The following is a 9224-nucleotide window of genomic DNA, read 5'->3' as shown; positions in this document are numbered from 1 at the left end:
TTTAGTTGCAAGGATTTAGTGCTAGATTATTTTAACAATCAGTTTTATTCAACTTTAATATGCTATCTATATTAATTTTGCATACATAAATGCTATCAGATAATTATTAAGTATCGAATTTTTATTTTTTTTTAAATTGATCGATTCAGTATTTGCTTTGACAAAAAACTTTTCCTATAAATTCTGTTTCCAATTGGGAATATTTTCAAATGTTTTTTAATAATTTGAATAGACTTTGAGCTTGTTGGTTTCAAGTAAAAGAAAAATTTGTACTAAAATGTTATTATTTATTACATAACTATATTTATTTTTAAGTAGTCTGACAGTCATATATATATTTTTTATCTCATCACAAAAATTCATGTAATATTAATTTAAATTTAAGGTTAAGGTTAAAATTTGAGATTAAAATTACAAACTGAGATGCAAGATTTTAATCAACCTTAAAAAGATGATTTATTCATTACATTTTTGTATTTATATTTTCGTATCATTGACCGAACAAATATTACTGTCTCCATGTCGTGTCCTCGTTCGAAGTTTCAAAGGCTCCCCAGGGATTAAAACTGAATTGACGTCCAAGTTAGAACGTATTATCTTAAACGCGAAAAAAAGGAAAATAAAAGATCCAAAGATCGAAGAGATTGCGTGCAGCGCCGAACGTAAAAGCAGGTTGTCTTGAGCGAAGAGTTCTTACTTACGTAGATACCCATTATTCGGATTAAGTATTTGTTCTAAAAGCTGAAGGAAACGCGAGAGAAGGGAGACGTATAAGGAAGGAAACGTGGTTGAAGGGAGAACTCTGGAAATGTAAGAGGGCTGTAAAATCGTTCCATCGCCGCGAAACCGGAAAATTCAGTAAAATTTACTTCTTGCGTTGCCATCAAACGAAAACATTCGACTTCCGGTTACGATAGGCTGACGTTGCCTATCGTTTTCTTCGATACTATAATCAGAAACTTTGTAAAATTCTTTTTATAGCTGAGTCGACAAGCTATCAAGAAAATTACTTTCTTCATTTAATTTAATTATTGAAAGTTATAGGTTGTTTGAATTGCATTCTTAATAAAAGTTTGCACTTTTATTAAATTATTTAAGAGGTAACTAAAATTGTAACACTCTTTAAGAGAGTGTTTAAATATAAATGTGATTGTTATTATTAAACTGGTTGTTTATAATTAAACTGCTTTTTGTGATATATGAATGTACTTATTTTTTTATATATTTGTTAAGCTTGTAACATTTATAATTTAAGACTTTGATTTCTAGGAAGAATAATAACTCTGCTAATATTAAAGACAATATTATGTTTTTGTTCTTTAACAATTTCACTGTTTGTTATTTATGTCATCAACACTGTACAAGAATTTATAAATTATAATAATCATAAAACATAAATTATAGTTACAAATTATAAATGAAATTATGAGTTATATACAATAAATGAAATTATGAATTAAAAATTATAAATAATATATTATAATTGAAATTATAAAGTATATATTATGAATGAAATTATGAATTATAAATTTTAATTGAATTGAAATTGTAATTAAAATTATGTCTAATGAATTACGAATTATACATTACAAATTATATTATGATTACAAAATCCTAAATTATAATTTATAAATTATAAATTATACATGAAATCGAAAATTAAAAATTATGAATTATAACGAAGTTGCAAATTAAAAATAAAAAATTAACAACATCATGAAATACAAAGATTCTTTCAAGAATTGTTACAATTTACCAAGAAGAGAAATATTTCGATAGCATCTTAAGGTACAAAGAGTAGAATTCAAGTTATATCGAAGGTATTATAGTATTAAAGTTACTTCGAAGTTATCAAGGGGTTAATGAAACATTTTTCCAGCATCGCGCCTTAAATTTTATCCAGCGAAAATCCAAGAGACGAGGATTTCGAGACAAAGCTTTTCGCAACGCGTTGATCAAACTACCCTTCTCGCCATTGCAAAATTACGCTCCATTCTTTCGCTTTTATCCCGGACGATATTAAGAATAATTGCAATGTTAAGGAGGCTTCGTCGTAAATGGTTTGTCTTCGTTTTCACGTGTTCTGTGTTATTTACGGGTTACGACCGCCGGTTCCCGTGGCTATCAACAACTTCGCGATATTACAGCGAGGCGCTACGATGTTGGCTATCCTGAATTCGAATTGAAACGTGCTTCCATGTTGTTCTGTTCTCGTCAATTCATCGTCTGCGCGGTGTTATATGATGGGCGTAAAAGGGGAAAAATGGATTGTGGGAATGCCGATAAATGGTCTGGAAACGATGAAATTGGGATAGGTTAGGTTGCGATAAACAGGTGCACGATATTCAGTCGAACAGAAAAACTGATCATATTTTTACCTTGAAAATTTTACATACAGTTTTAATAAAATTATAATTTTATACAACTAGTTAACTTCACGTATTTATTCTTTGGGACTTCTGCTATTTTTAAATTATAGATGTTTAACAATTTATAGATATGGTACCTTGTAGACTTTTAATGTAAAGTGTGTTTAAAGTTAAGAAAATATATATGAATCTTCTTTCATTTCTTTGAAATAAAAATCACTAGTAATTTACTTAAATTTATTATTTTTAAAAATATGTGCAGCAACGCATATGTAAAGTATACTATCATGGTTCAAAATAAGGTTAGGATAGGTTAGGTTATTTATCATTAAGTAAATAATAATTTGTAAGTAGATTAGGATTTACACTTTGAATGCTAATAACAAATATGACTGTTTAATTTAAATTAGCAATATACTCAGAGAATATAATTAACTTGTTAATTGAAGTTAGGTTAGGTTAGGTTATAGTGAAGGAGTATAACTTTTTAATATATCAGAAGCAAAATTGATAAACAAGTATATTTTATTAAGTACAAACACTATTTTATTTTATTAAGCACATACAATATTTTTACTATAAAAAATATTTGTACGCAAATTTTGTAAATATGAAAGTGTGAAGAAAAAAACAATTAACACGAGTATCAACAGCGAAATAAAAAAGAAGTAGGAAGTAAAAGAGCCACGTATCAAAGAAATATTGCAGTGAAAAAATATTTAAAGGGTATTTATTCGCGAGATAAAAAAGTTTATACCGAGCAATTCACCTGTAACCGTGTTTCATTTTTTATACACATTCTTTTTTTACGGTACGACCTGAAATAAAATTCGCCAAACTTTTCGACACATTTCTTTCTACGACTTTCTCCTCTTCCTCTTAAACCCCATTTTCCAGAACCATTTCTTTCCCGTACGTGTAACTTTATAACCATCATCACTGCATGGTAAATTTAACGCGTACCGAGTTTCGTTCACTTTGAAGTTCGTGTCCATCTGCGCTCGAATAAAGAGCAATGGTGAACTTTGGCCAGCGAATTCTACGTGGAATACGAATTCCCGGTATTCTTTGAAAAAGATCACTGTTTTCCCACGATGCTGAGTGGTAGACTATGGGGGAGTACGTTGAAAAATGTTCGAGAACGCAAAAGGACCAGTACCACGCTAAAAGCTTGAAACTTTGCGAGTTAAATCGAACCGTTCTATAATGACATTCTCAATGAAAACTGTTGGTTTTGATTGTTCCACTCTCGAAACACTCGACAAACAATATTTAAAGACAATTATAAATACCGTTGGGCGTATCGTTTTTAATTTCTTTTTTGGATCACTAATTAATTGAATTTTATTAAGTTTCTTTGTTGCAATTATATCGAACAGAGGTATGGAATAATATTGGTAATTTACCTTAATTATGTTTTAATTGCTGTTCTAGTCAGATACTATTTTAATTAAATTTTACCTTTCTTCAATTTCTTAACTACTCAATTTTTCAATTTTACAATTGCTGAGTTTGTTAATTTCTAAATTTCTAAATTTTTTAATTTGATATTTTCTTAATTTCCCACTTTACCAATTTCTCAATTTTCCAATTTCACAATTTCCCAATTTTCTAATTTTCCAATTTCCTAATTTCCCAACTTCCAAATTTCCCAACTTTCCAATCTTCCAATTTTATAATTTCCTAATTACCAATTTTCCCACTTTCCAATTTTCCAATTGTCTAATTTACTAATTTCCCAATTTCCCCCTTTTCCAATTTCCCAATTGTCTAATTTCCTAATTTTCCAATTTCCTAATTTCCCAATTTCCCAATTTTCCAATATCCTAATTTCCTAATTTCCTAATTTTTAAATTTCCTATTTTCCCAATTTTCTAATTTCTCCATTTTTTCATTTTCCCGTTTTCCCATTTTCCCATTTTCTCATTTTCTCATTTTCTCATTTTCCAATTTTCCAATTTTACCATTTTCCAATTTTCTAATTTTCCAGTTTTCCTATGTTCCAAGTTTCCAAATTTATTACTTACTAAATTTCTAAGTTTTCAAATCTGCAAATTTTTTAATTTCTAAGGGTACAAAACTCAATGTTTCCAAATTTCCAACTCATGAAATCACCAAATAAATTATCCACGAACCCACAAATTTCCAACTCTCCAAATGTCCAAATGATCCAACATCTCAAGTCCCAAGTCTCCAAATCACAAATCTTCAAGTTTAAACACTATTAAAGTAGAAAATTACCTTCAATTCCCTTGCAACAACCTAACAAGTCTAATTATCTCTCAAACTTCTCCAAACCGACACAAAATAAAAAAACGAAAATTTGCAGCTTAATACAACAAACTTAACAATTAATTTTAACAAGCTTAACAAACAATTACACCAATTATCTCTAAAATTATCCACGGTGAATTCAAGAAACAACAATCGAAGACGAACAAACTGGAGTCTCTTTCGAATTCTTTTTACGATCTAGAGCCAGGAGTCGTGTATTTTCGCCTTAGAGACGCAAAACTATCCGCGGATGTACATACATAGCTACGTACTCTTCTACATATGTACATAAAGTTCTGCGAGTACTATGACCCGCGACACGACGTACATAGATCGTTCAACCGGCTCCTTGGCCGTGCAGGCAACAGCAGATGGGTGCGCGGATGGCGCATTAGGAGCAAGAAATAAAGAGGAGGAAAGAAGCAAGAAAGATTGAGGAAAAGAGACGCAAACGACGATAGGTATCCACGGAACTTTGAATATAAACCGAGAATCAGGGGGCGGTTCGCGTCGATTTATTCAAGTGTTTGTTCACGGTGGGAAAAGTTTTGCGGTTTGTCAGCGCTTTTAGATTAAGGGTAAGAAAAGCAACGGGGGGAGGGAGACCAGCTGAAGATGAAGGGTGTGCAGAATCGAAACCTCATAAAGTCCTTACGAATGCCTTCGTTTGATATGTTCGTCCTTCCACGAGTAAAAGCCACTTCCGACGAATTACGATTATTTGGGTGAAGGACAACGCTGATTGCATCAATCAGGCACCATATTTTGTATCTATCGGCAATCCTGAATTTTTTCATTTACAGGGCTTTGATTCATTTTCATGAAACTTTGTACTAATTCGTGTACGTTTCTTAATTTAAGGAAAAAATCAACCCTTAACATAGATTCTACGTAGGTCCTAAACAACGGTGGATATTACATAATAGTTCCAACAAAAGTTGTACTATTTCTTTAGACTTACAAATCTACGTAAAATATTTTTGAAAAAATATATTCATAAAAATTAAATTACCACTCTCATCATATTTAGTAATTTTTATCTTTATTATGGTAAGCATCTGTTTCTTACGAGTTAAACAGACAGATGTCATCTTGTGGTGCGTGGCGATTATACTACTAGAGATAAAGATGCATTAAAGATGCGATTGAAGGTCTACTAAGGAGGTAGATTTGATGTGACTAACTGCACGGAGAAATTTCATCATTAGTCTATTTATGCAGGAATAACTTGAAACTAGTTACTTTATTAACTAATAACTTAACCTGAGAGAAATTTGACTAAGGTAGTTGAGAAATCTCGTGGCGCGGTTGTTTATGGGTACTTGCGGTTGTGTCTGCCTTTGCACACTGACATCATAGTGAATCCGGCGTTTATTTAGGTAGGTGTGTGTGCATGTGGTTTGTATGAGTCGACTTCGAACCGTCGTTTTAGTTCAGATTTGGAGCGGTTAGAAGCGAGATTGTAGCACGTTATTTAGTTACTTTAATTAGTATGGCCTATTTTATGAAATCTATTAACATAGAGACGCTGATAAGACATTCTGACTTGTCTTATTTTTGCTTTGGATTCATCAGAAGATGTTAGTAAATAAAATAGTATGGTCTATTTTATGAAATCTGTTAACATAAAGGCATTGATAAAACATTCTGACTTGTCTTATTTTTGCTTTGGATTCATCAGAAGACGTTAGTAAATAAAATAGTATGATCTATTTTATGAAATCTGTTAACATAAAGACATTGATAAAACATTCTAATTTGTCTTATTTTTGCTTTGGATTCATCAGAAGACGTTTTACAGTTTTACCAAAATTGAAGACCTAACTAATTTTTGAGCTTATGACTGTAAACATGCTTTGACGTAGATTTCATGTGAGATATGTTTCAACAAATATGTATATTAAATCTTTACTGTATATGAATATACTGTGTATGTATATTACATTTGTATTAGAAGAAGAATGTTATGTTATCTAAGGTCATCGTACAACTGAGTCCTCATTCACAATAGCTGCGCACTTCGCTATTTAATTATCAGCAAATAGATTTCAGTGCTTTAAAATTGTAGGTTCACCGCATAAAATTTCTCGTATATTTGGAAATACTGGTATTACCAATACACGGAAGTTTAAATATTCAAATTTGCGATAACACTAGTGCGATCCCTCCATCGACAAATGCAGAGGTATTCCGTAAAACGGTACAATGGATCGAATGAAAAAGCAGGAATCTCTTCTCCAACTTTACAGGGGTCGAATTAAATTTATTTCCCGACTCATTGACACCGAATAAAGCCGTTTCGAAACGGTGAATTAACTCGAACGGTATCGCGACCGGGATCAAAGGATTCCTGGAAATTCTCTTGATCACCCGCGGATCTCAAACTACGCGTATGATGAATCCGTAGAGTTACACGGTGAATATGTACGATTGCTTGGCACGCACGTACGGTACGTATGTACGTGTGCATATACAGGGATACCGAAGAGCCACGTCGCTCCGGGAATTGCCATGGTAATTAAATTATAAATGGTCGTGGCCTGCGGTCGGAAATAATTCGACGCGGCAGCTTTCTGCTACAATTCGCCATAGTTTCCGCGGAGGTCGGCCGACCGCGTTTCCCGAAACCTCTCCTCCTCCTGTTCCTTTTCCATCGTCGATGAGAGGCGGTGAAGGGAACACGGGAGAAAACGGGAGGTAGCACGCGTTGCGGTCTAACCCTCCGCGCCTGGTCAGGACATATAATAATACGGTCAATTTTGAATCGATTTTGGTTGGGCGATGCCTCCTTCCTTCCACCCCCTTCCGCCCTTTCCCGAACCAATGCTACATCGTTTCACCCTCGACCTTCTCGGGTAATGCCCTGCACGCTGCTCGACGATTGTGCGAGGCTCGCTTAACCGCCAACAATTTCAGCCTCTGAATAATTCTTGGCGCTCCGATCTAACTGCGAACAAATTAGACCGAATTAGCCGAGATTTCGAACGTATTTCCAAACCGACGGGCCGACCTCTCCCTTGTCGCCCTCCGCTACGTATCATAGCAGTTCCAGACTTGGCTAGTGATTGCAGAGATAAATCTCGAGTTAGTGAATTGCGTGACGCAGTTATTGTTATTCTGATTTACTGCAATATTATTCTGATTTATCGGCAATCTTGGAGTGATGGTAATGCGGAAGGTTCCAACTGGTCAGAACAGAAAATGGTTCACACGAATCTTTGAAAGATTTGAGCGATTACATGTATCCATCAAAGCAGAAGATAATGAGAATGGGTAAACGACTCGAGGCGGATTCAGATGATGTGAATTGCATGGTATAGTTACTATTATTAATATTCACCTATTCTGCCGGTACGTCACGCTGAAAGTGTTAAAGGAGAGCTAAGTGGAGCAACCGAGTGGATCCCCTTATATTTGGAACCTTGCCGCTAGCTAACACTCATATTGCTCACCGAATATATTATTTTTAGCAATCCTAGCGTTGGCTCGTGGTTACAATATAGAAAGTATATGATACCAATTGATCAGAATAGAAAACGTAGCCTTAATTCATACGAGGTCACTATAGGAACGATTGGCTTCAGCGATCACACGCACCAGATAGGCAAAGGATGATGAGAGTCGGCAAACGCATCGGGACTCATTGAAATAGTGAAAATTACATGACACAGTTGTTATCATTACTGTTTTTATTTATTCATAGTTCACACCGATATGTCATGCTGAAAATGTTCAAGGAGCAAGAGGATTATCATATTCCTGAGACTTTCCTGCTAGACAACTCCCAGACTGTTGACAAGACTTGTGGTATACAATCAGTAATCCTAGTGTTGATTAGAGATTGCAATGTAGAAAGTATTTAGGTCCAATTGATTATAACAGAAAATGTATGTCTTGATTCACATAAATCGACTGTAGGAAGGTTTGGCTATAGCGATCACTCCAGCTAGGCCAACGGAGAATGACAATCGGTAAACTGGACCGAGCGGGGTGACGCAAATTGCATGACATAGTTACTACTATTATTTATCTATTCATCACACGTCATGGTGGAAGTTAAGATTTTCCAAGATAAGTGACTACATGACCTAATAGATTCTCTTACTTCTAGAACTTTCACACTAAGGAACTCTCAGATAGCTGACAGTACATGTAGTATAGTGCGTGTAGTATACCTTCTACTGTAACTGTCATTCACGTTTCGTCCGTTCTTGCGTTATTTTCATCGTATAGTTCTGTCGCGAGCGAAATGCGCGAATGCGAGTGACGGCTTAAACAACGCGACCGACGCAATAACGACGCGGGATTTAATAAGGGCACGCTCGGTAAACGAATAATTCCGATTTGGCGCTGGCTGTACGATTCTAATGCCCCGGTAATACCGGATCAACGGCACGTGCATGCGCTACTTCTTCCAGGCCCGCCGCTAATTTACGCGTTAGAGATAATTGCAACGGTCGATGCGATATTCGATTCTGCATGAATAATTGCGTTTTTAGGACGATCTTGTAGTTTACGGCATGATTGTGCGAGGAATTGAAGTGAATAAACTACTACAGATACTCTGATCTAGACATATTA

The 9224-nt window shown here is 34.5% G+C and overlaps 1 long non-coding RNA gene across 1 annotated transcript; it reads right to left on the bottom strand.

Annotated features, from left to right (window-relative positions):
• Positions 1-470: 470 nt before the first annotated feature.
• LOC143265583 (uncharacterized) lies at positions 471-2160 on the bottom strand. Its single transcript, XR_013040197.1, has 4 exons — positions 1842-2160; positions 870-946; positions 702-802; positions 471-597 (listed from the first exon to the last, which is right to left on the bottom strand). It is a non-coding gene; the product is annotated as an uncharacterized LOC143265583 (long non-coding RNA).
• Positions 2161-9224: the final 7064 nt, after the last annotated feature.

This window comes from Megachile rotundata, chromosome 13 (assembly GCF_050947335.1).
Source record: "Megachile rotundata isolate GNS110a chromosome 13, iyMegRotu1, whole genome shotgun sequence".
NCBI classification, from domain to species: Eukaryota; Metazoa; Arthropoda; class Insecta; order Hymenoptera; family Megachilidae; genus Megachile; species Megachile rotundata.
The sequence above is the reverse complement of the archived record's forward strand: the minus strand, read 5'-3'. Positions and strand labels throughout refer to the sequence as shown.